Below are 26,873 nucleotides of genomic sequence, written 5' to 3' on the forward strand. Positions count from 1 at the left end.
CTAGAAGAATGGTACCTGTGTGAATGACAGTTCTGACAGACAAACTCTTCAGAGCAAACTCTGCAGTTAGAGGCATTAGAAGCTATTAATTAGTGCACAATATACAAAACCAGCTTTTCAGAGTCAAATCTGTGTCTGGATTGCCCATCCTAAAATCATAGAACTCTGAGTTGCCAAATCATTTGTTTATTTACCTACCATAAAGATTTGTAGAGAAGCAGATAATCTCATAATCTCAGACTCCACACAGAATGCATGACTCACTGATACACAATGATACACTGACAACAGTAGCCAGGCAGCCCAGTTTAGACCTAACAGACCAGCCCACCGAGCATCTGCCCGATAAGGCAGATTAACAGTCCGGGCCTGGTTTCGGGTCATTGTTATGCTGGAAGACCCAGCCACGACCCAACTTTAATGCTTTTACTGAGGGAAGGAGGTTGTTGGCCAAAATCTTGCGATGACTCCTTTCATCCTCCCTTCAATACGGAGCATTTGTCCTGTCCCCTTTGCAGAAGGGCACCGCCCAAAGTATGAGGTTTTCCCCACCATGCTTTACTGTTAGGAAAGTGTTCTTTGGGTTGTACTCTTGCTTTTTCTTCCTCCAAACACGGCGAGTGGAGTTGATGCCAAAAAGTTCTATTTCTCCTTCCCCCACGACGGCACCACAGAGAGAGGGGATCTGCCTTTCAAGGACAGGAAACCCACAGATAAAAGGGCGGTACCTGTCTCTCGCATCAGTTGGTTTCCTGTCCTTGACGGGATCCTACAGTTCCTAAAGGAGGCATACCTGCGGGGTACCAGAAGATGAGCGTCGTTGGAAGTCAGGCCCGGCCAGTCCGGTCCAGGCAGCGGGGGTTCCCTGCCTCGGCTGGTGCGGTGCCCTGAAGCGCCACCGTTGGGGTCAGAGGCGTTTAGGGTGTGCGGGGGGGGGTCCAGATGAAGAAGAGCGGGGCCTGTCGGGGCCCGCCGAGGCTTGCTGCGCTGGACCCCCCTGGTTGCGGCAGGTGTGATTGCGGCGCTGCCCGGCGGTGATCTAAAAACTTCCGGGTGCTACCGCGCATGCACGGGTGCACTGGGTGGCTCCTGATGATGCGACGCCACAAAGCATGACTGGGTAACCAGTCTGTGCAGGAGTGAGTGTCCCCCCGCAGGTGCGGGGGAGGAGTGGTGCACCGGAACACCGCAGGCGCTATGGGATGGACTCCCAGAGCCTTAAAAGACAGCTGGGTGCCCCAGTATATGCTTCTCTGAAGCTCTGGCATGCTGTCTTGAAGGGATGAGTGACCAGGAGCTACTTGAGGTGCAAGAGCTTCATCCTCAGTTGCCACCACCACCGCCAACTCAGTGCAAAAAGAAACAGGAAGAGACGGGACACCAGGATCGCCGAGAATGGGATAATAGTGGAAGCGGGTGCTCTGGCAGATCATCGCAGCGCAGCAAAGACTCCACTTCAGCATCTTCCAGGAGGACCCGGTCTTCATAGATGGCTCCGCCACCTGATCCGGTATTCTCTCTTCCGTCTGATTGGTAAGTGATCTTCGTGAAAGTCCACCTTGTAACTAGGGCCCCCTCCCCTCTCTTTATTTCTCTTATTAGGGAAGAAATAGTATAGGAAAAACTAAGAATAGGACCTGTGCACTCTGCACGGAAGTCTTACCCGCTACTTGGGTACTTGAGATAAAAGACTTTGCAGTTCCTGTATAGAGCAGACCATATGCGAGGAATCTCCGAAATTTGCCTCAGAACTTAGATACCTGATAAAATTGCAGGTTCAAGATACCATTAAGTCCCTTCGGGGGGGGGTGGAACCTAAAAAAGCGAAAAACATATCCCCCGAGTCCGGGTCTAACAGCTCAGAGAACGGCGGAGATTCGGATGCGTCCGTTTCTTCATCATCCTCTTCCTCATCTACAAATAGGGGAGGACGGAGCTGTTTTCCAGTCGAGGAAACAGATAGCCTCATTAAGGCTGTCAGGTCCACCATACGGTTAGCAGATCCCCGGCCCAAGAGATCTATCCAGGATGTGATGTTAAGCAGTTTAGAACAAAAAAAGAGGAGATCTTTTCCACTTAACAAGCAAGTTCACTCTTTAATTAGAAAAGATTGGAAAAGACAGGAGAGGAAGGGCCTCCTTTCCCCAAAAAGAAAGTACCCGTTCGATGACCCTGCGTGTTCCTCTTGGGAGAAAGCGCCAAAACTGGACGTCACGATTGCTAAAGCCTCAAAAGAAGCCGCTGGGGGGGTTAAAACCTGCTGTAGCTGCCACATGTATGGCCAGGTCATTAATGACCAGCTTGAAAAGCAACTGCGACAGATAACATCTAGAGACACAATACTAGAATCCATCCCGGTAATGAAAGTGGCAGCGGCCTTCCTAGCTGATGCCTCGGCGGACGCTGTCAGATTAGGAGCTAGGGCAACAGGGTTCGCTAACACAGCCAGGTGAGCCCTTGTCGCGGAGTGCATCTTCTTACAGTCACCACTGTACTTACGAGAGCTTCAATCAGCAAGATATCTTGAGTAAACAGTATTTACTTCATCCTGGTTAAACATGAGATACAATTCAGTGTCACACAGTCCGTGTGCTGCTGACATAACACATTCAGGAAAATAACAAAACACAGGAAGTAAAAACAACCAACAATTGAGAGCTTCCCTCCCCTCATTACAGCAAGCATATAACTTTACACACTATCGTCATCTGCTGTCTGGTTAGTATAAAGTCCTCCTTTCACTTATAATAAGCCCTAATCTGTTGTATATGCCAACACCCTTTCTCAACAGTAAGGACTTATTCAATCAAACCCAACTTTTTTATCAGTCTCTGGTGTTTATCAGCATTCAACGCCTTCGTGAAGAGGTCTGCTGTCTTTTCTTGTCGGACAATACTCTAACTTCAAGACTCCTTGTTCCTGATGATCTCTCAAGAAATGATATTTCACATCAATATGCTTGGTTCTTGGATTGACTCTTTCCATCTGAGCAAGAACAAGACATCCTTGATTGTCCTCTTTCAGTTTTGTTGGTTCCAACTGTGGTTGTCCTAATTCTGTCAACAATTGTCTTAGCCACAGTACTTCTTGACTCGCATGTGCTGCGGCAACATATTCTGCTTCTGTTGAAGACAGTGTCACAATTGACTGTTTCTTACTTGTCCAACTAATTGGTCCACCTGAGAGAAAAAAAATATGTCCACTGGTAGATCTTCTGTCAGTTGGATCTCCATCCCAATCTGCATCAACATATCCTGTTAAAATGCAATTATCACTTGTGGGTAATTTCAGCTTAACATTGCTAGTTCCTTTCAAATAATGCATTACTCTCTTCACGGCATTCCAATCAGCTTTATTTGGTTTTGATACCTTTCTACTCAGGATTCCTACTGCTGCTGCGATGTCTGGTCTTGTAACGGTCGCTAGATACAGTAGTTTTCCTATTGCTGTTCTGTATTCTTCATTATTTGGTAGCATATTTTTTTCACTGTTCATCTCTTTGAGATAATTAGTTTCCATTGGAGACTTTACTGTTTTTGCATCCTTTAATCCAAATTTTTCTGTTATGTCTTGAATCATGTGATTTTGATTCAGTAGGAAACTTCCGTCTTCTTCTCTTTCTACCTGTATTCCTAGGTACTGTTTCACATTTCCCTAGTCTTTGATTTCGAAATGTTGCTTCAGGATTTTTAGAATGTTTTCTTTATCCCTTTCTTGTTTAAAACAAATCAAAATGTCGTCTACATATATGAGTACATAAATCCATCTATTAATCAGCCTTTTGTGTACAAGCATGGAACAGCTTTGCTTCTTTGAAATTTTTCATTTGTAAGTACTTCCGTGATTTTGTCATTCCACGCTTTAGCTGCTTGCTTTAAACCATATTTGCTTTTCTGTAGTTTGCAAACTTTGTTTGGATTTCTTTCATCTTTGAATTCTGGAGGTTGTTCTATGTTCTTCTGTTAAATCTCCATTCAAAAAAGCTGTCTTTACATCCAGATGTCTCCGTTCCATCTGTTTCATTGCTGCAACTGTAAGTAAAGTTCTTATTGTAGTGTGTTTGACAACTGGAGCAAATGTCTCATCATAGTCTTCTCTATATTTTTGAGAATAACCTTTAGCTACGAGTCTTGCTCGGTATCTTTCAGCTGTGCCATCTGTTTGGTATTTTACTTTAAAAATCCATTTACATCCTATGGCTTTTCTTCCTTCTGGCAAATCTGTTAGTGTCCATGTATTTGAATCATGCTTCTTCTTCAGGAAGTTTAGATATGTATTCCCAAGAGGTAGGCTCATAGATTTTTCTTATGCTTGTCTTGTATGAGAACTTCGGCACTCCATACATGAATATATAAGAAATATTGTATCTAGACTATTATTATTATTATGCGCAAAAAACCTTCATTTTTCAAAGTGACATTAGTCTAGATACAATATTTCTTATATATTCATGTATGGAGTGCCAAAGTTCTTTTTGCAATTGAGATTTTTCTTCAGAGCACCCGAATAGACCAGTGAGCGACCCCTCTCTTTTTTCTATTACTCATTTTTGGGATCCCGCTCCTGGAGCATTGCAGCAGGTACGTGTTCACACTATTAGAAGTTTGACAGCCTTTTTTCTGACCATGTGTCCCTCCCAGTCAGTCACAGGTGGTTTTAACTAGCTCTACCAGCCCATACATTGTAGGTTAAAAGCCCAAGCAGAGACATATTGTCCATACAGGCTTACAGCCCAAGAGTGGCATATCCAGTGGTAGCGTAGCGTAGTTTCCCATCATACGAAGGTGACCTTGTAGTGGTTGATGGGCACACATAAATTGGCCAAATTATGCGCAAAAAACCTTCATTTTTCAAAGTGACATTAGTCTAGATACAATATTTCTTATATATTCATGTATGGAGTGCCGAAGTTCTTTTTGCAATTGAGATTTTTCTTCAGAGCACCCGAATAGACCAGTGAGCGACCCCTCTCTTTTTTCTATTAATCATTTTTGGGATCCCGCTCCTGGAGCATTGATGCAGGTACGTGTTCACACTATTAGAAGTTTGACAGCCTTTTTTCTGACCATGTGTCCCTCCCATTCAGTCACAGGTGGTTTTAACTAGCTCTACCAGCCCATACATTGTAGGTTAAAAGCCCAAGCAGAGACATATTGTCCATACAGGCTTACAGCCCAAGAGTGGCATATCCAGTGGTAGCGTAGCGTAGTTTCCCATCATACGAAGGTGACCTTGTCGTGGTTGATGGGCACACATAAATTGGCCAAATTATGCGCAAAAAACCTTCATTTTTCAAAGTGACATTAGTCTAGATACAATATTTCTTATATATTCATGTATGGAGTGCCGAAGTTCTTTTTGCAATTGAGATTTTTCTTCAGAGCACCCGAATAGACCAGTGAGCGACCCCTCTCTTTTTTCTATTCCGTCTTGTATGAGAGACGTTTTGGTGGTTTTCCTTTGTTCTCTCTCATTGAACGTCTTGGTTCTGTGTCTGTTTGTAGTTGTGATTCTTCACTTTCAGTATTTTGTTCTTCATTAATTTCTACTTCTTTCTCATCAGATATTTCTTCAGTTATGTCACTATTGTTTTTCTCATTTTTTGTTTCAACTGAAATCATAATGTCTTCATTTAAATCTTCAATGAATGTCACACTGTTACTCACCATAACTCGGTCTGTTTTGGGATCTAGGATTCTATATCCTTTGCAATTTTCACTATATCCAACGAATATTCTTTTCATGGATCTGTTTTGAAGTTTGGAACGGTTTTCTGTTGGAATGAATATAAAAACTTTACATCCAAAACTTTTAAATGATTGACACTTGGTTTCATACCTTGCCACAGTTCATATGGAGTTTTCGTCAGTTTTCTGGAAAAAAGTCGGTTCTGTAGATATGTAGCTGTCATTGCTGCCTCACCCCAATATTTCTCTGGTAGTTTGGAATCCGTCAGCATACATCTTATCATTTCTGTTAGAGTTCTGTTTTTCCTTTCTGCTACTCCATTTTGTTCAGATGTGTATGGAACAGTTTTCTAGTGTTCTATTCCATTTTGTCTTAAGTATTCTTCTATTCTGTGACCTGTAAATTCACCTCCATTATCACTTCTGATGACAATTGGCTTCCTTTGAAATTTGTTACTTGATCTTGTCACATAGTCTACAAGTTTATCAAAAACTTCACTTTTGTTTTTAATTAAGTATGTGACTGTGTATCTTGAGTAGTCGTCTATAAAAGTCAACATGTATCTATTGCCTCCTGATGTAGTCACTTTCATGGGTCCACATACGTCAGTATGCACCAAATCAAGTGGTCTTTCGCTTTTCATCTCACTTTCTTTTGGAATAGATATCCTTGTGGCTTTGGATTTTATACAACATTCACATCTTACGGTAATTGAGCAATCTGATATCTTTAAATCTTTTGTCAATTCTTTTCTCTGTAGTTCCCTTATACTGTCAGGGTGTCTGTGTCTTAGACATCTATGACACATGTGAATACAGTTTTTGTGATCATGTGTACATACCTTCATCTGTTGCTTTGGTGTGTCAAAATGATATAATTGTTCATCTGCCTTGACTTTGGTGACCACCTTGTTTCCTGCAATAATTGCACACTCATTGTCTTTGAATTTTACTGTAAGTCCTTTTGCTGTTAAACGTTTCACGGCTAATAATCTGCCTTCCAATTTTGGAACATACAACACATCCTGTACAAGTATCTTTGAATCTTGTCCGAACTTGTTTGAACAATTTAGCATAGCTTGTCCGATACCTTCTGCGGTTATTTTGCTTCCATCTGCAAGATAAATGGCTTCTTTCTTATCTAAATCAAGATCAGTAAAGAAATTCTTGTCACTTGTCATATGACTTGTTGCTCCTGAATCAATAAACCAACCAAGTGATGATTTCATGTCTGTTACTTTAAATGTGCCATTCCAATTATTCTCACATGAATCGGAAATTGTGTTTTTTACTTTCTGTGTATGCTTTTTATGTTGCAATTTTTGTTGTTCTGCTTTTCATATGGTACAGTCTTTCTTTAAATGACCCTTTTTCTTACATCTCAAGCATTCTCTTGTCTCTTTATTATAGTTTTTTTTAATTCTGTAGCTTTAAGAGCGTTTTCACTGTCCTTTTCAGTAGAAGAATCATTTCTTTCTTCTTTTCTTCTCTGATATTCATCTATTAGTCTTGTTTTCACAAAATCTAATGTAATGTCAGTTTCTGGTCTCGTCTCAAGGGCATTTATCAAGGCTGTATACGAATCTGGTAAACTGCACAATAAGATAGCTGCTACATGACTATCTTTAATGTCTTCACCATTAGATCTTAGCTGTGATATCACTTCCATCATTGAGAATATGTGCTTCTGCATGTCGTCATTTGCACTCAATCTCATACTGTAAAGCTTTCTTAATAAAAATAGCTTGTGATTCAAGCTAGGTCTTTCATACAGTTTTCTTAATTCTTCCCACATTCCTTTAGCTGTTTCTTCATTTCTTATATGTATTAATTGAGCATAATCCAATAATAAGCTAATGGTGGCTCTCGCTTGTCTATTCTTCTTATCCCATGTCTGATTATCTTGATCTGGTCTTTCTGTAACAATTACTTCCCATAAATCATCCTTAGATAACAACATCTCTACTTTGAATTTCCATAACTGATAATTTTCACTATTCAGTTTAGCTACTGTGAATTTCAGTTCTGTGTTACTCATCATCTTTATATAGTCTTACTTGTTTAGAGAGTTTTACTGAAGATATTCTCCTGTTTTTCTTGCTGATAGTTCCTGTATGTCCTGCCTGTGTTGAATTCTCTGTAATTATATCCAGCTCCTGGGATCATGAATTCCTTTGTCACTCTATATCTGGATTTATTTCCTTCTGTTTACAGAGCTTATCTGTGTGCTCCGTTATCTGGGGTTATAAACCAGGAATCCTGCTGTAGTGCGGGCCTGTAGTGTCTGGGCTTTAGTGTCTGGGTTCCGGCCTGGGCCCATAACCTGTCGCAGAGTGCATCTTCTTACAGTCACCACTGTACTTACGAGAGCTTCAATCAGCAAGATATCTTGAGTAAACAGTATTTACTTCATAGTGGTTAAACATGAGATACAATTCAGTGTCACACAGTCCGTGTGCTTCTGACATAACACATTCAGGAAAGAAAGAAAACACAGGAAGTAAAAACAACCAACAATTGAGAGCTTTCCTCCCCTCATTACAGCAAGCATATAACTTTACACACTATCGCCATCTGCTGTCTGGTTAGTATAAAGTCCTCCTTTCACTTATAATAAGTAGAGATGAGCGTTGTTCTACTCGAACTGTTCGCCAATCTCAAATTCGAGCTGTTTTGGGCGGTGTTCGAGCCGGTCGGCGAACACGAACAATTTGAGAAAAATTCGGCTGTTCGAGGTTATGTTAGATAACTGTTCGTGCACCAAAATCATAACTGGATTTTTTCTCAGTAATGATGAAAATTAATGTTAATACGCAGTTTGAGTGTACAGCGGGGCGGGGGGAGGGGCAGGGGATGGATCTCTGCAGGAACAATGAAGATCTCCATTTTTTTTTCTCTTTCCCGCATTTGCAGTGGGGAGGTGCAATCTGTCAGCCTATCAGCAGCGCACACACGGAGCGAAGTGCTTTTTTTCACACAAGCAAGGGCATGTGTGATTGGCAGTGTATGTCACATGTCCTTGCCCTATAAGACCAAGCCATTTTCCCCGTCGCCACCATTTTCTCACTGCTGCAGCTGCGTGTTAGACGGCACCGCTGTTGCTGTGTGTGCTATAGCTTGTTAATTTCAAGCCAATTTTCGCACAAATATACAGATAGCTTGGGAGTAGGGAATAGTTGTGATTGCAGTCCTTTTAAGGACTAGGTTACAGCATTTCCTACGACTTTTATCAGGGAGGTCTGTGCTCTTAAATAGATAGGTTGTGGGAGTAAAGACTAATTGTAATTGGAGTCCTTTTCAGGACTAGGTTACATGAGTTCCTATCAGTTTTTGCCAGACAGGTCTGTGCCAGTGCTGTGCAAGTTTTTTTCACAGCATTTGGCTGAATCTAGCAAAGCTAATCCTTTTTGGCCTATTGCAGAGTGTGTTAGTCAGTGGAGTAGCCTATCTGTGTTGCAAGATATAACACCTGTGTATAGAATACCAATTTTTTTACTGCACCTAGTGAAGTAAAATCTTTTGGGCATAGCATCATTCTATTAGTCCATCTATACTGACCTCCATCAGGTTGCAAACTGAATATAATTTTTTTCTGCATCTAGCTCTGAAAAAATATTTGGGCTTCTAGCGGTGTGTGGGACTTGGTCTATTAGTCCATCTATACTGACCTCCATCAGGTTGCAAATTAAAAATAATTTTTTTCTGCATCTACCTCTGAAAAAATATTTGGGCTTCTAGCAGTGTGTGGGACTTGGTCTATTAGTCCATCTATACTGACCTACATCAGGTTGCAAATTAAAAATAATTTTTTTCTGCATCTAGCTCTGAAAAAATATTTGGGCTTCTAGCGGTGTGTGGGACTTGGTCTATTAGTCCATCTATACTGACCTCCATCAGGTTGCAAATTAAAAATAATTTTTTTCTGCATCTAGCTCTGAAAAAATATTTGGGCTTCTAGCGGTGTGTGGGACTTGGTCTATTAGTCCATCTATACTGACCTCCATCAGGTTGCAAATTAAAAATAATTTTTTTCTGCATCTAGCTCTGAAAAAATATTTGGGCTTCTAGCAGTGTGTGGGACTTGGTCTATTAGTCCATCTATACTGACCTCCATCAGGTTGCAAATTAAAAATAATTTTTTTCTGCATCTAGCTCTGAAAAAATATTTGGGCTTCTAGCAGTGTGTGGGACTTGGTCTATTAGTCCATCTATACTGACCTCCATCAGGTTGCAAATTAAAAATAATTTTTTTCTGCATCTAGCTCTGAAAAAATATTTGGGCTTCTAGCGGTGTGTGGGACTTGGTCTATTAGTCCATCTATACTGACCTCCATCAGGTTGCAAATTAAAAATATTTTTTTTCTGCATCTAGCTCTGAAAAAATATTTGGGCTTCTAGCAGTGTGTGGGACTTGGTCTATTAGTCCATCTATACTGACCTACATCAGGTTGCAAATTAAAAATATTTTTTTTCTGCATCTAGCTCTGAAAAAATATTTGGGCTTCTAGCGGTGTGTGGGACTTGGTCTATTAGTCCATCTATACTGACCTCCATCAGGTTGCAAATTAAAAATAATTTTTTTCTGCATCTAGCTCTGAAAAAATATTTGGGCTTCTAGCAGTGTGTGGGACTTGGTCTATTAGTCCATCTATACTGACCTACATCAGGTTGCAAATTAAAAATAATTTTTTTCTGCATCTAGCTCTGAAAAAATATTTGGGCTTCTAGCGGTGTGTGGGACTTGGTCTATTAGTCCATCTATACTGACCTCCATCAGGTTGCAAATTAAAAATAATTTTTTTCTGCATCTAGCTCTGAAAAAATATTTGGGCTTCTAGCAGTGTGTGGGACTTGGTCTATTAGTCCATCTATACTGACCTCCATCAGGTTGCAAATTAAAAATAATTTTTTTCTTCATTTATCTCTGAAAAAATATTTGGGCTTCTAGCAGCGTGTGGGACTTGTTCTATTAGTCCATCTATACTGACCTCCATCAGGTTGCAAAGTAAAAATAATTTTTTTCTGCATCTAGCTCTGAAAAAATATTTGGGCTTCTAGCAGTGTGTGGGACTTGGTCTATTAGTCCATCTATACTGACCTCCATCAGGTTGCAAATTAAAAATAATTTTTTTCTGCATCTAGCTCTGAAAAAATATTTGGGCTTCTAGCAGTGTGTGGGACTTGGTCTATTAGTCCATCTATACTGACCTCCATCAGGTTGCAAATTGAATAAAAAAATTTTCTGCATCTAGCTCTGAAAAAATATTTGGGCTTCTAGCGGTGTGTGGGACTTGTTCTATTAGTCCATCTATACTGACCTCCATCAGGTTGCAAATTAAAAATAATTTTTTTCTGCATCTAACCCAGCCAATAGTTTTGGCCTAATACCACAGTTTGGCCACTCAGCTCTGCTCGGTTACCATCCATTGTTTTTTTGTGCAAACAACTCCAGAGTTGTGAATTAGTTAACCACCAAAATGAGTGGAAAAAGGCCTGCTGCTGGTGGAAAGGGGAATAGGCGTGTTGGGAAGGGGAAAAAAGGTTGTGTCCGTGGGGTAGGTGCAGAAGAAAGACCATCTTCCAGCCAAACTAAAATGTCTACTTCTTTTAGCGGACAATGTGATAAGATCCCTTTCTTACGGCCACGCCAATCGCTACAAATTCCAGATGAGGCACAAAAACAGCAGGTGCTTCAACGGATATCAAGTGCTCCTTTAAGTGGGCTCTCCTCCACATCAACTTCAACATCACAAATACTCCAGTCCTCAAAGGTGTCACCCAAATCGCACTTGCTTCCTCACAGCTCCCAAATCTCCAGCTGCCCGTCTGAGTGTGAGGTAGAACAGATGGTTGAGTCTGCAGAGCTGTTTACTCATACTATAGCCTGGGAATCAGAGGTCGACTCCAGCGCTTCTGTGAATCCAGACGAGGAAATGATCTGCACTGATGCCCAGAATCTTTATGAGTCGGATCCAGGACCAGACGCAGAAGGTTCTGACCATAATGTAGACCCTCATTCCCAAACTGTAACTCCTGTTGGTGGAGACAATGAGGAAGACGATGATAAGACTCAAATACCTGATTGGAGCGACAACTTTAGTTTTTTGTCAGGGCAGGAACAGGTTGGCTCTGAGGACGACGGGTGTGATAACGCACAGGGTGATGATGATGAGGTCGGAGATCCCACTTACTGTCAACCCACAGTCAGCCAAGAGATGAGGTCAGCAGAGGAGGTGGAGGAAGATGCTAGTGACGATGAGGTCAGGTTGCGCCTTCCTGGACAGAGACGTAGTACTGGAAGCACGTCAACAACTGCATCCTCAAACACAACTCTGCCTCTCACCACAAGTCGTGGTGGCTCTTCAGGTCGCATGGGTGCTAAGCCTTGCATAGCCTGGGCATTTTTTCAGATCGATAAAGATGACCCAACTCGTGTTATCTGTAACATTTGTCAGCAAAAGCTAAGTAGAGGCCAAAAAATACATAGTTTGAGTACTTCATGCATGAACCGGCACATGGACATGAAGCATAAGTTGCAGTGGGAAGCTCAGTGTGCTACAATGCGGCCTAGCCGGCCGGGCCAATCACCGTCTGCCATATCTTGTGCATCCGCGGCCTCTTCATCCTCTGTGACTGGGGGGACAGCAGTCACACCTGTTTTGGGGCGCAGACCTGCCACCTCTTTACCCGCAACAGCCAGCGTGATTGGCAGGTCATCATTTTCTTTGGAGGTGGTAACACCAGCTGGTGTTGAGCGCTGTCCGACATCGATAGCACCACCTTTGGATCAAGGCAACCTAACATGTCCGCCTGCATCTTCCTCACAGACCGGCAGTTTGCCGGGGACACCCTTATCAACCCCGTCTAAGCACAATAGCCAGCCCTCGGTCCCTCAGATGTGGACAAGTAAAAGACCATTTCCTCCTAGCCATGAGAAAGCTAAGAGGTTGAATTTCACCATCTGCAAGCTCTTGGCTACAGAAATGCTGCCTTTCCGCCTGGTGGACACAGAGGATTTTCGAGACCTTATGTCCGTCGCAGTGCCCCAGTACCAGATGCCCAGTCGGCACTACTTCTCAAAGAAAGGCGTGCCTGCGCTCCACCAGCATGTCGCACACAACATCACCGCTTCTTTGAGAAACTCTGTGTGTGACAGGGTGCATTTCACCACAGACACTTGGACGAGTAGGCATGGACAGGGGCGTTACATGTCGCTGACTGGGCACTGGGTAACTATGGTGACAGCAGGACAAGGGGCTGCTGTCCAAGTCTTGCCGTCCCCACGAGTTGTGCGTCAATCCTCTTTATGTCAAAGTTCCTCCACTGCTTCTGCCTCCTCAACCTCCTCTCGGTCTTCCACCTGCACCCAAAGCCTGTCTGGTCATGCCACAAGCTTTCTAACTGCGCAGAAGGGATCCTGCACACCTCCTTACTATGCTGGCAGTATAACGTCATCAGGCGGTTTTTACATTGAAATGTCTGGGAAATGTGAGTCACACAGCTGAGGAGTTGTGGTCAGCTCTGGAGAACCAATTTCATGAATGGTTGTCTCCACTGGACGTGAAACCAGGGAAGGCCGTGTGCGACAATGCTGCAAACCTGGGTGCGGCCCTTCGCCGGGGCAATGTCACACACGTGCCTTGTATGGCTCACGTGTTGAACCTGGTTGTCCAGCAATTTTTAGCCCACTATCCCAGACTAGATGGCCTTCTGCAGAGGGCACGGTCGCTGTGTGCTCACTTCCGCCGTTTGCATCCCGCAGCTCAGCGACTTACATCTCTACAGAAGTCGTTGGGCCTGCCACTTCACCGGCTAAAATGCGATGTGCCTACCCGGTGGAATTCAACTCTGCACATGTTGCAGCGACTGTGGCAGCACCGACAAGCCCTGGTGCAATACGTTCTGACGTATAGCCTGGGCCAACGAGATTCAGAGGTGGGGCAAATCACGCTGGAGGAGTGGTCTCAGATCAGGGACCTATGCACCCTTCTGCACAGTTTTGAAATGGTGACGAAGATGTTTAGTGCTGACGATGCCATTATCAGCATGACTATTCCGGTGATTTACATGCTGGAGCACATGTTAAACAGAATTCGGAGTCAGGTGGTGGCACAAGAGGAGGTGGAGGAAGTAGAGGAGGAGGAGTTGTATGCGGAAGGGCTAACATCTGCAAGGTCCAGACGGTCGGCAGCACCAAGGCGGCAGGCATGTGAGGGTGGGGGAGATGGTTTTACCAGGGCGCATGGTAGCAGCCAAACTAGTGAGGAAGGTGCAGGAGCCCAGGAAGAAGTGGAGGACGAACTGATGGAAGACTCATCAGATGAGGGAGACCTTGATCACATTTCTGTTGTGCGAGGTTGGGGGGAGAGGACAGAGGAAGGAAGCATGATTGTTACCTCGCCACCAACACAACAGGAACTTGGTGCTCCTGGATGCGCAACACACATGAGTGCCTTCTTGCTGCACTACCTGCAACATGACCCTCGAATTGTGAGAATTAGAAATAATCCTGACTACTGGGTTGCCACACTGTTAGATCCCCGGTACAAAAGTAAATTTGCAGAAATTATTCCTGCCATAGAAAGGGATGCACGCATGCAGGAGTATCAGCAGAGACTGTTGCAGAATCTTACATGTGCTTTTCCACAAAATACCAGTGGTGCACGTAGTGAATCTCACAGTTCCAACTTGCCAACCGAGGGACCGTCAAGTGTTCAGCACTCAAACCGTGACAGAACCACAGTATCTGCTGGTAACATCAATTTTGCGGAATCATTTCACCACTTTTTTAGCCCATCCTTTGCAAGGCCACAGGAGACAAGAAGTCTGACACATAGTCAACGCCTAGAGACGATGGTACAGGAGTATCTCCAAGTAAACATTGAAGCCACGACTGTGTCACTGGACCCTTGCTCTTTTTGGGCTTCCAATCTGGATAAATGGCCGGAGCTAGCCACTTACGCCTTGGAGATCTTGCCATGCCCCGCAGCCAGCGTTCTGTCTGAACGTGTGTTCAGCGCTGCTGGTGGTGTGCTGACAGATAAGCGCACGCGGCTCTCCACTGATAATGTAGACAGACTCACGTTCATAAAGATGAACAAATCATGGATCCGAAACGACTTTTCTACCCCTGTGTCATCCTGGGGAGAGTAAAAGCTTGATGATTGGTTAAAATCACCCTACCAACCGTTTTAAGCTTTCAAATTACTAATCATGTTTATCTGTATCTTGACTGGAAAATAATTTGGGCTTTGTAGCAGTGTGCAGCACTGATCCTATTAGGCCATCTATACTAAAGCTTCACCAGATTTAAAATTAAAAATAATTTTTAGCTGCATCTAGCCCGGAAAATAATTTTGGGGCTCCGAGATGCGCAAGGCACATAAGTGCCTTCTTGCTGCACTACCTGCAGCATGACCCTCATATTGTCAGAATTCGAAGTAATCATGACTACTGGGTTGCCACACTCTTAGATCCCCCAAACTTTTCGATCAACCTTTTCATTTTAATAAAGACCAAAAAAATGGTCATTTTTGAAATTATAAGCATTAGCAGGTTGTTAGAAACTGAAATCAAACAGTTTTCAACTCAAAACTTTATTCTAGGTGATGTTACATTTTCACATAGGACCCCTTGTTCGAAAGGAGCTTCTGAACTCTCTCGTCCATTGAATTTGTCAGGTTTTGGATGGTTTCTGCTTCAATTGTTTTGCATGAGGACAGAATACCCTCCCAGAGCTGTTGCTTAGATGTGAACTGCCTCCCGCCATCATAGACACTCCTTTTAATGATGCTCCAAAGGTTCTGAATGGGGTAGAGGTCAGGGGAGCATGGGGGTCACACCATAAGTTTGTCCCCTTTTATGCCCATATCAGCCAGAGATGCAGATGTTTTATGTGCAGCATGAGATGGTGCATTATCATGCAGAAAAATGATCTTGCTGTGAAATACACGGTTCTTCTTCTTGAACCATGGCAGGAAGTGCTGTTTGAGAAAATCCACATACATTATGGAGTTCATCTTTAGCGCCTTCAGGGATCCTAAAGGGGCCGACAATCTCTCTCCCCATGATTCCAGCCCAAAACATTACTCCACCTCCTCCTTGTTGGCGCTGTAGCCGTGTTTGCGTGGGGTGTCCATCAACCAGCCATCCTCCACTCCATCCATCTGGACCATCGAGCGCTGCACGGCACTCATCCGTGAACAAAACAGTTTTGAAATCAGTCTTCATGTAATGTTTGGCCCACTGGAGCCGTTTCTGCTTGTGTGAAGTGGATAGAGGAGGTCGACAGGATGGCGCATGCACAGCTGCAAACCTCTGAAGGACCCTGCATCTTGTTGTTCGGGGGACGTTGGAGGCACAAGCAGCTTCAAAAACTTGTCTGCTGCTATGACAAGGCTTTTTTGCCGCTGCTCTTTCAACCTGACGTAATTGCCTGTAGGAAAGAGTCCTCAATTTGCCCTTATCAGCACGCACACGTGTGTACTGTGAATCAGCTACATACTTCTTGATTGCCAGGACACTTCATCCTGATCATCGCACAATGTTGATTGTAGTCATGCCTTGACCTAAACACTCCACAATTTGTTGCTTCTCAGCAGCCGACACATCCTTTTTCTTTCCCATTTTGGCAGAAAATGTAGGCTGCTTAATAATGTGAGAGAGCCTTCTTAAGTAGTCTTGCCTTTCATTGGACACACCTGCCAAACTAATTAGCACAGGTGTCTGCAATTGCTTACAGTGATATAAAGAGCCCTGACACACATCACCATCAATGAGTTTAACTGACAAACAAACAAATTCTTCCCTTATCACTCCTAAACACTTTTTGCATAATAATTTGGAACACAGTGTACATGTGCTTTTCCACAAAACACCAGTGGTTCACGTAGTGAATCTTACAGTTCTAACTTGCCAACCGTGGTCTGTATGGAGTTGTTCAATAAAGGGCCCAAAATTAAGATAACATAGATGGGAGAGGTCTCTATGAATAGGAATTCCTAAGTATTTGATACCCTGTGAGGGCCAGGCAAAGGGAAAGTTGGACTGGATGGAATCCTATATGGATTTGGGGAGGGAGACATCGAGGGCCTCAGACTTCGCTGCATTGATTTTAAAATTTTACCATGTAACAAAGTGATCTATTTCAGCCATAACAGCATGGATGGATATATGTGATTGAGTGATATATACTAGGACATCATCAGCAAATAGAGAGCACTTGTACTCGGTGCCTCCCACCTCAATCCACCTAATATTGGGGTTATGGCGAATTGATGAGAGCAGGTGCTCCGTCACTAGGATGTATAAGAGAGGGGACAGAGGACATCACTGCCTTGTCCCATTGGTGATTGTGAAAGGTGATGAAAATGTTCTGACGCACCCCCTGGGCCTTGGGACACCCGGAGCCGGACCCTTTTTGGTGGATGCTGGTGGTTGTAGTCTTCGTGGCGGCGACCCAGTTCCGTGGCTCAGGGCGGTCAAACCAGTGGCGGAACTATTTATGTGGTTTTCATGTTTAAATGTCCGACTACGTCACCCGTGGATTGCGGTCAGAGTGAACCGCCGCTACAGGGCAGACCACTGAGGCTGGTGTTGTGGGTGCAGCAGAGCGTAGCATAACTCCCCACGGGAGGAGCATAGCCTCAGGGCAGTGTATGCGGAGGATGGGGGTGATGGTGCAGGGCAGCAGCAGTAACGACACGGAGTCAGTGATGCAGTTCAGGGCCTTTACTCACAGTTCTTATTATCCAGACCACGTCTGCAGGTAACGGCTGCCCACGTCGTACTGTGCTCACCAGGTGAGGGGCTCAGACAACTCCCAGATAACTTTGGAGCACTTCACAGGACCCCCTTTGTGTGTCCTTTGTCTGGCCTTTCTTACCAACACTTCTGTCCGGCTGCCTCGGGCCTCCTCTTGGTAAACTTGGCGCCAGTTTCCCTGACCCTATGTGGTGCCTTCCTAGCGGGTGTAGCGAGGGGCTGCGCCACATAAAATGTCAGAGCCTCCACTAGTTCGGGGACCGGTCTCCCCCTTTGGCCTGACCCCTCCACGCAGGTGGATTCGGGCGTGCGGTGGCGACTCGCCCGTCCGCACCCCTGGGATCCCTTCATTCCTCGTTCCTGGAGCCTTCTCCGCTCCTCTTCCTTCCTTCTCCCTCTTCCAGGCCTGGGCCTCTGTTACTAGGCCCGCCTCCGGAGCAGAGCTCATGCAGAGCCCCTGCTCCCTGCCACTTCTGCTCAGACTTCTCTGCACTGAACTAAGATGGTGCCCACCTTTTATACTCCCTTCTCAATGCACCCAGGAACTGCTTCCTCCCTGCTCCTGCACTACAGGGTTCCCCTTCCTCAGTGTTCCCTCCCCCCACTCCAGCCAGGGACAGGGACTGTCGTGCCCATCTCAGGGGCATATTGGTCGCCCTGCCCCACGGCAATGTGGTGTAATGCATGCAGGTGTCGGGTCCTGATCCACACTCCATCCTTACCTGAGAGTGAGATATCACACCTCTGGGTGAGGTGCAATACGTCTTTAGCAACCGAGCCCTCAGGGTGCTACAGTTCCATTTATCTTCAGCCTAGGTGACGTATTGCGATACAGGGCCGTGATTTTGGCTATAAAAGGGTCCCCTAGACCCCTACCCCAAGCTTTTTAAGAGAATCATATATGGCGTGCCAGGAGACTCTATGGAATGCTTTCTCAGCATCCAACGAGAGTATCTAATTACAAATTTTTAACTGCATCTAGCCCAGGAAATACTTTGTGCCTAGTAGCAGTGTCTGCTAGTAAGCGGATTATCCCGGCTGTTAAGCAAGCTGCACCACCTGTAGTTTAGACACTTAATTTTTTCAAAGGAAATGCTTCGGGACCATGGGATACTTAGTGAAGAGCATCAGGAGGCACCCCAAGGCATATGGGCTGGGACTGGCAGTAGGATGCCTTGCGGTGGACAGCCGAGCTCGATCCTTATAAAAGCTTTTTAACTGCAGCAGCTTTAGTGGACGCTACTGGAGCTGGAATTACCGCGGCTGCTGGCATGAGACTTGCCCTCCAATAGATCCTTGTAAATGGATTTAAAGTGTATTCATTCAAATTAGAGAGACAATTTAAATTAAAAAGCTTAGAGCTGCCTCCACCACAGGGGGGCTCGCTCGACCCACCAGCGGACAGGCACCAGTATTGGGAGAGGGGGGCTGGCCGTCAGGGTTGACCGCGGCTCTGGCACAAACCCGGCGACACGGAGGTGGCACGGGCAGGAGCGGACTGGCCGTGTCGGCTTCTCACTTTTTGGATTTTAGAAGGGCATGACATGCCTATATCTGTGTCTCCCCCTCCTTTTACTCCTCCACCTCTTTTATTTTCGCATGACTATATGTACTTGTCACTTTTCCATGTGTTAGTTATGTCTTCTGAGCAGTTTGTCAGCTTTTGGACACCTTTGAAGGTGTTTTCTATGTGTTTCTATGTGTTTTTGTTTGCCTGCCATTGGTTTTAACGGTGTTCGAAGGTGTTCGACGAACAGTTCGACGAACAGTTCGGCGAACACACGGGTGTTCGACGAACCGAACCGAACTCGAACACTACGGGGGTGGCTCAACACTAATAATAAGTCCTGATCTGTTGTATATGCCAACAGCTCTCTGGCTTAAATGTTGGCCCGGGGACCTAGAAACAAAATCGAGATTGTGTTTCATCCCCTGTGAGGGCAAATTTTTATTTGGGCCCACCCTTGATGATATCTTAGAGAAAGCAGGGTACAATAAAAAGCGGTTCCCTATCCTATCTAACACTGCTTACAGGAAGCCCTTTCAGAGCAAAAGGTTTATCCGCACAAAACCCCTTAAAGATCAGGATAAGTGGGAGGACAGGAGAAGGAAAACCAAAGGGTTTCTATTCCACAAATCCCCCAATGATAGCAGAAAGCCCTCCCAATGACGATTTGCCCCGGGTGGGGGGGAAGGCTATCAGATTTTCTCCCAGCCTGGGAAACAATATCCAACAGCTCATGGATTCTGAAACTAATAAAATGAGGTCTGAAATTCCAGTTCCTTTCATTTCCACAGCCAAACTTTGTATTAACCCCCAAAAGGTCCTCAAACGAGGAGCAGCTGGCCTTAGAGCAAGAAATCGGCGGACTGGTAGGAGGTCACGAAGGGAGAGAAAGGCAAATGCTTCTACTCTCCGCTATTCCTGAGGAAAAAAACAGATGGGACTTACAGGATGGTTATACATTTAAAAAAGCTGAACAGGTTTTTGAAGGTGGAAGCCTTCAAGATGGAGACAATAAAATCATCAGTAAAAATGCTGTTTCCCGATTGTTTCATGGCCGCTCTGGATTTAAAAGACACCTATTATCACGTCCCAATACACAAAAAGACCAGAAGTTCCTCAGAGTAGCAGTTCCCATAGGTGGAGTGGTCAAACACTATCAATACACCGCCCTCCCATTCAGCATCACCATAGCCCCAAGGGTATTCACCAAAGTTATAGCGGAGGTGATGGCACATCCAAGGGAACAGAACATCCTAGTCGTTCCATACCTGGACGACTTTCTGGTAATAGGCAGTTCCTTCGTACACTGCAGAACCCATCTAGGAAAGGTAATGGATTCCTTGACACACTTAGGATGGCTTTTGAATCTGAAAAAATCCAAAACAGAGCCATGCCAGATACAGGAATATCTGGGCATCGTGTTGGATTCAAAAAGACAAGAGTGTCATCTCCCCACAGGGAAAATTCACAAGATCATAGACCAAATATCGTGGGCAAGGACCCACCCGTCCATGACCCTACGGAAAGCCATGTCTCTTCTAGGCTCCCTGACTGCGTGTTTCCCGGCCGTCCAAGGGGCCCAAATACACACCAGGTGCCTGCAGTGGGAAATCCTAAAGGCAGAAAAATCCCTAAAAGGGCATTTAGAAGGGCAGCTAATGCTATCTGCAAAAACCACACTTTCCCTAGAGTGGTGGGGGAAGATAGACAATCTAACCCGGGGTATTCCATGGACAATCTCCACACCTCAAATCCTGACCACAGACGCAAGCCCCGGGGGCTGGGGGGCTCACCTCAACAATCTTGTAGCTCAGGGGGTCTGGACAGAACATCTGAAGCCAGTTTCCTCAAGCATGAAGGAGCTTCTAGCCGTAGAGTTTGCACTCCGGGAATTCATACACACACTCCAAGGCCACCACGTGAGGCTGTTCTCGGACAACTGAGTAGTAGTAGCGTGTCTGAACCACCAGGGGGTGTACCTGGTCCCATTCTCTAATGCAAGCGACGGAGGTCATCTTTCATTTAGCCGAGGAAAACTTACAATCCCTATCAGCCCTACACATAAAAGGGATAGAAAATCGCCTGGCAGACTTCCTGAGTCGGACACAGCTAAGGCAGGGCGAGTGGGTGTTAAATCAGTCAGTTTTCCATCAGATTGTACAAATGTGGGGACGTCTTTCCATAGACCTGTTCGACAACAGTCGGAACAAGAAAACTGACTCTTTCTGCTCTCTAGACCCCAAAGGGAACCCCATAGCTTTAGATGCCTTTATGATCCCATGGAGTCACCCTCTCGCTTATGCTTTTCCTCCCACCTCCCTGATTCCAGCTGTTCTGAGTAAAATCAGGGAAAAGAAAGCAAGAGTAATCTTGATAGCCCCCTTCTGGCCAAAGAGGGAGTGGTTTTCTTGGCTGAGGATGATGTCAATCTCCGACCCATGGGTTCTTCCAGAGCTTCCAGACCTTCTTTCGCAGGGTCTGGTACTTCATCCTCAGGCATCAAACTTACACTTGACAGCCTGGAATTTGAGAGGGCTCTTCTGAAGGACAAAGGATTTTCCCCAAATCTCATCACCACACTACTTCAAAGTAGGAAACCCGTGACCACCAAACTTTATGGGAAAACTTGGAGGAAGTTCCTTTCAGTCTCAGCTTCCAGGCTAGGAGGGGAGGTTCCATTAACAGCTATCCTAGAATTTTTACAGAGGGGTTTGGAACAAGACCTGGCCACAAGTACCTTAAAAGTCCAAGTTGCGGCGCTGGGAGCCCTATACAACTTTGATCTAGCTAGGGATAGATGGGTATCTAGGTTCATTAAGGCATCATCCAGATCCCGATCCATCCCCTCTCGAAATACTGCCCCTTGGGATTTAAACTTGGTCCTTTCAGCTTTAACAAAGGCCCCTTTTGAACCTCTGTCTGGTGTCCCTAAATATCCTATCCCTTAAGACAGCGCTTTTAGTAGCTCTCACATCCGCAAGTAGGGTCAGTGATATTCAGACCCTATCTGCAGGCCCTCCCTTCACACAAATCTTGGAGGATAGGGTTACTCTGAGAACTGACCCTGCCTACGTGCCAAAAGTGGCATCAAGATTCCACAGGTCTCAGAGAATCACCCTCCCATCTTTCTGCTCCAATCCTAGGAACAAGAAAGAGAGAGACTTGCATACGGTAGATGTCAGGAGGTGCCTAATCCGTTACCTAGAGGCGACACAAGAGTGTAGGGAGGATAGTACTCTCTTTGTTTGCTTTCAGGGTCCTTCTAAGGGAAAAAAAGCTTCTAAGGGCACGCTGGCCAGATGGATGAGGGAAGCCATCACACTATCGTACTCCTCACGCGGGGAAGCTGCCCCGGAGAAACTGAAGGCCCACTCAACAAGAGTGGTGGCAGCCTCCTGGGCGGAGAAGGCCGGTGCCACAATAGAGCAGATATGTAGAGCGGCAACCTGGTCTTGCCCCTCTACTTTCTTCAATTACTACCGGCTAGACTTAACTTCTTCTTCAGACCTTACTTTCGGCAGAAGGGTTCTGGAAGCTGTGGTCCCCCCCTAATGAGTCACTTCTCTGTAATTCTCTCCGTGGTGCCGTCATGGGGGAAGGAGAAAGACGTAGTTACTTACCGGTAACGGGATTTCTCAGAGCCCATGAAAGGAACCCGTACATTCCTTCCCTTCACATGTGGGTGCACACACTTATTAGTTGCCTGTTTGTAGCCACAAGGTGTTTCTGATAAGTTCTTGAAATGTTAAATTTTGTGTTACTAATCTGGTGGTCCTCTCATGCTCTGTAAACAACTGATGCAGGAGAGAGGCACCGCCCTTTTATCTGTAGGTTTCCTGTCCTTGAAGGGCGGATCCCCTCTCTTCGTGATGCCGTCATGAGCTCTGAGAAATCCTGTTACTGGTAAGTAACTACATCTTTTGGTTTCATCTGACCACATGACCTTCTCCCATGCCTCCTCTGGATCATCCAGATGGTCATTGACGAGCTTCAAATGGGCCTGAACGTGTGCTGGCGTGAGCAGGGGGACCTTGTGTGTCCTGCAGCGTTTTAAGCCGTGATGGCATAGTGTGATGCTAACAATAATGTTTGAGACTGTGGTCCCTGTTCTCTTCAGGTCATTGACCAGGTCCTCCCATGTAGTTCTGGGCTGATTCCTGACCTTTCTCAGAATCATCCTTACCCCATGAAGCGAGATCTTGTTCCATTTTCTAATAATTGTGCCAACAGTTGTTGCCTTCTCACCAAGCTGCTTGCCTATTGTCCTGTAGCCCATCCTAGCCTTGTGCAGGTCTACAATTTTGTTCCTGGTGTCCTTAGACAGCTCTTTGGTGTTAGCCATGGTGGAGAGGTTGGAGTATGATTGAGTGTGTGTTGACAGGTATCTTTTATACAGGCAGGGACGGACTGGGACTGAAATTCAGCCCTGGCATTTTAAAGCACACAGGCCCATGCTGTCCATTACTATTACCCTGCCTGGAGGAAATAAAGATTTTCAATATTTCTAATATAGCTATAAAAGATTGAATAATAATATTGCAATATAACAGATAAATACCAACAAACCTTAACTAAATATTACCAGCATATACAGTAGTGATAGTACCACCATACTGATCGTTAAAGGGGTTGTCCAGACTATGTCTGTGAATTCAGACTTTTGAATCCATACAGCGCACACTGTCAGGGTTCTCTGGTGCCAGCGTTGGGAGCGGCCGTCATTTGACCACAAGTATGGTATTTCCACAACTCCAGCCACATTCCGACTAAATGTAGTCTGCTTTGCTAAATTCACTTGTATTGAGATAGGCCGTGCACGTCTAGACAGCATGTGATCGCATTAATTCAAATCTCATACTTGTGGTCACATGAACGGCCACTTCCTACACCGGAGAATCCTCACAGCACGCAATGCACACACTATGAGGATTCAGAAATCTGCAGTAATACAGAGTCACTGCAGACTTTAACATCAAACCTGTTCTAGGACTTGCACTAGGACTGATATCACCACCATGCATTGATCGTATAATGGTAATATCAGGTCTACACCAGTGGTCTGCAGACCATATATGTGTGTACTGTGCAGGTTCTCAACAGTGATGTTCTCGCTTATTGTTTTCATTCATTTCCCTTTTGTTTTTCATTCGGCCCAGACCACCATGACCTCTTCTTCCGTCCATAATTCGTCCCTGTAAAATATAACACACAGACATCTTTACTTTAGTGCTTTTCCAAGATCCTCCTCACATTCTACCACCTCTACACAAACCACAACTTGTGCTGCCTTATAATAGTTTCCCTGTGCCTCCTTTAATAATACTCCCCTTGTAATAGTGACTATGCACCTAGTTATAGTAATACAAACACCCCGTGCTTTATTATTATTATTATAATAATGATGTATCCTTGCTTCCCCATAATAATAACGACCCCCCCATTGGGCCTCCTTATACTAATGACCCTCACTGCCTCTTTATTGTAATAAGGCTCCTGAGCAAGGGAGTACATAGGACTTTTTCTATGGGACCTGTTCTTTCTATCACGTCACAGTCAAAGAAGGCCATATCTCCCAGATTTCTAAAAAACAGAGAAGGACATGTATTGTAGCACTTACATTTATTTCCCTCTACTAAAGCCCCTAAATAGTCTCACCCACTATACCTCTTTCATGACCCTCGTAGACTATTATGCCCCAACACTGTATGATGACCCCACAAACCGTATACAAAGTATGATGCAGCACAGCACCCACATATTAAGATGGTCACCACAGCCCCCCATATATTATGGTATTAATCACAGTCCCTAATATACAGTATGAGGTGCAGTACAGACCCCTATGTACAGCATGATGTCCCTCATAACCACCCCAATAAGTTTGATGTCCCCCTTAATCATCCCATAGAGTATGAAGGTCACAACAGCCCACCACATAGTATAATGTACCCCATAGACCTCCACACAGTATAATGGCCACCACAGCCCCCACACACTCTGAAGATCCCCCACAGCCCCCTATATAGTATGATGGTCCCCCACAAATAGCCCCCATATAGTATGATGGTCCTCCACAAACAGCCCCCATGTAGCATGATGGTCCCCCACAAACGGCCCCCATGTAGCAGAATGGTCCCCCACAAACAGCCCACATGTAGCAGGATGGTCCCCCACAAACAGCCCCCATGTAGTAGGATTGTCCCCCACAAACAGCCCCCATGTAGTATGATTGTCCCCCACAAACAGCCCCCATGTAGTAGGATTGTCCCCCACAAACAGGCCCCATGTAGTAGGATTGTCCCCCACAAACAGCCCTCATGTAGTAGGATTGTCCCCCACAAACAGCCCCCATGTAGTAGAATTGTCCCCCACAAATAGCCCTCATGTAGTAGGATTGTCCCCCACAAACAGTCCCCATGTAGTAGGATTGTCCCCCACAAACAGACCCCATGTAGTAGGATTGTCCCCCACAAACAGACCCCATGTAGTAGGATTGTCGCCCACAAACAGACCCCATGTAGTATGATAGTCCCCCACAAACAGACCCCATGTAGTACGATGGTCCCCCACAAACATCCCCCATATAGTATGATGGTCCTCCACAAACATCCCCCATGTAGCACGATGGTCCTCCACAAACATCCCCCATGTAGTACGATGGTCCTCCACAAACATCCCGCATGTAGTACGATGGTCCTCCACAAACATCCCCCATGTAGTATGATGGTCCTCCACAAACATCCCCCATGTAGTACGATGGTCCGCCACAAACAGCCACCATGTAGTATGATGGTCCCCCACAAACAGCCCCCATATAGCAGGATGATCCTCCACAAACAGCCCCATATAGTAATCTTTATATTCACCTAATCCTAGCTCCTTGTCCTCCGCAGCATCCAGCAGCTCTACTGTCCCGTATCTCAGTGAACGCTGGCGAAGCGATGCAGAGACGTCATCGCACAGCTGACGTCACCTGTGTGTGACGGCCTCAGCAGGCCCCCGACTGAAGGAATGCCCACGGCCCGCCTGAGTAAGTGACCTGCGCTGCGAGTAACGGCCCCCAACAGGCCTCCCGGCAGAAAGGATGGCTCCGGCCTGCCTGAGTAAGTGACGGAGCCTGGGGCTCTCTGCTCCATCGCTATTGCGAATAGCAGCTAATGTGGCTCATAGCCAGACCGAGTTCAAACAGGTGCAATTAATACAGGTAATGAGTGCAGAGTAGGAGGGCTTCTTAATGAAAAACAAAAACAAATTTGTTTAGGAGAGCTAGAATTTTTGCTGTTTGGTAGGTGGTCAAATACTTGTTTCATGCAATAAAATGCAATTTAATTATTTCAAAATCATACAATGCGATTTTCTGTTTTTTTTTTAGATTCTGTCTCACAGTTGAAGTGCACCTATGATAAAAATGACAGACCTCTCCATTCTTTGTAGGTGAGAAAACTTGCAAAATCAGCAGAGTATCAAATATGTACAAAAATGTACATACATACAGTATATATTACGAATTATAATATTCAAGAGACAGCACTTCAGTGAAAAATGTAAAGGTAATCCTGGTCAATGGAGCATTTCTCAAGCTTGTAACATAGCATACAGGTGAATAAAGAATCTACTTCTCTTATATTCATTGATGTACTGAAATGTTGCCTCTTCGTCAAATTTTTACACCAAATTGTGCCGTAATGCTAGTGTGTGACACCTCGCCCTCCCTGAGCGGTGGGGTTACTCTTAGCCGGGTCAGTGTAGGGGTCGCGGGGGATGTAGTCGTGGCCTCGACCCGTTCCATGCCCAGGGCTGTCACATAAAAATATATGGGCTTTCAAGGATGAGTGGTATTTCGACTACGCCACCTGCGGTTCCTGGTGACGGCCACCAGCGCTGCGTTAGTCCTCTGAGGCCGGTGTTCTAGCAGC

The 26,873-nt window shown here is 45.2% G+C and overlaps 1 long non-coding RNA gene across 2 annotated transcripts in view; it reads left to right on the forward strand.

Moving 5' to 3' along the window:
* LOC141252926 (uncharacterized) overlaps window positions 1-26,454 on the forward strand; it is a 60,666-nt gene extending 34,212 nt beyond the window's left edge. For both annotated transcript variants that reach the window (XR_012314154.1, XR_012314155.1), the window contains exons 2-3: window positions 25,851-25,987; window positions 26,330-26,454. This is a non-coding gene — a long non-coding RNA (uncharacterized lncRNA). The remainder of the gene's footprint in view (window positions 1-25,850; window positions 25,988-26,329) is intronic.
* Window positions 26,455-26,873: the final 419 nt, after the last annotated feature.

This window comes from Phyllobates terribilis, unplaced genomic scaffold (genome assembly GCF_046119375.1).
Source record: "Phyllobates terribilis strain yellow unplaced genomic scaffold, ASM4611937v1 Scaffold_2__4_contigs__length_985480577, whole genome shotgun sequence".
In the NCBI taxonomy this organism is placed as follows: Eukaryota; Metazoa; Chordata; class Amphibia; order Anura; family Dendrobatidae; genus Phyllobates; species Phyllobates terribilis.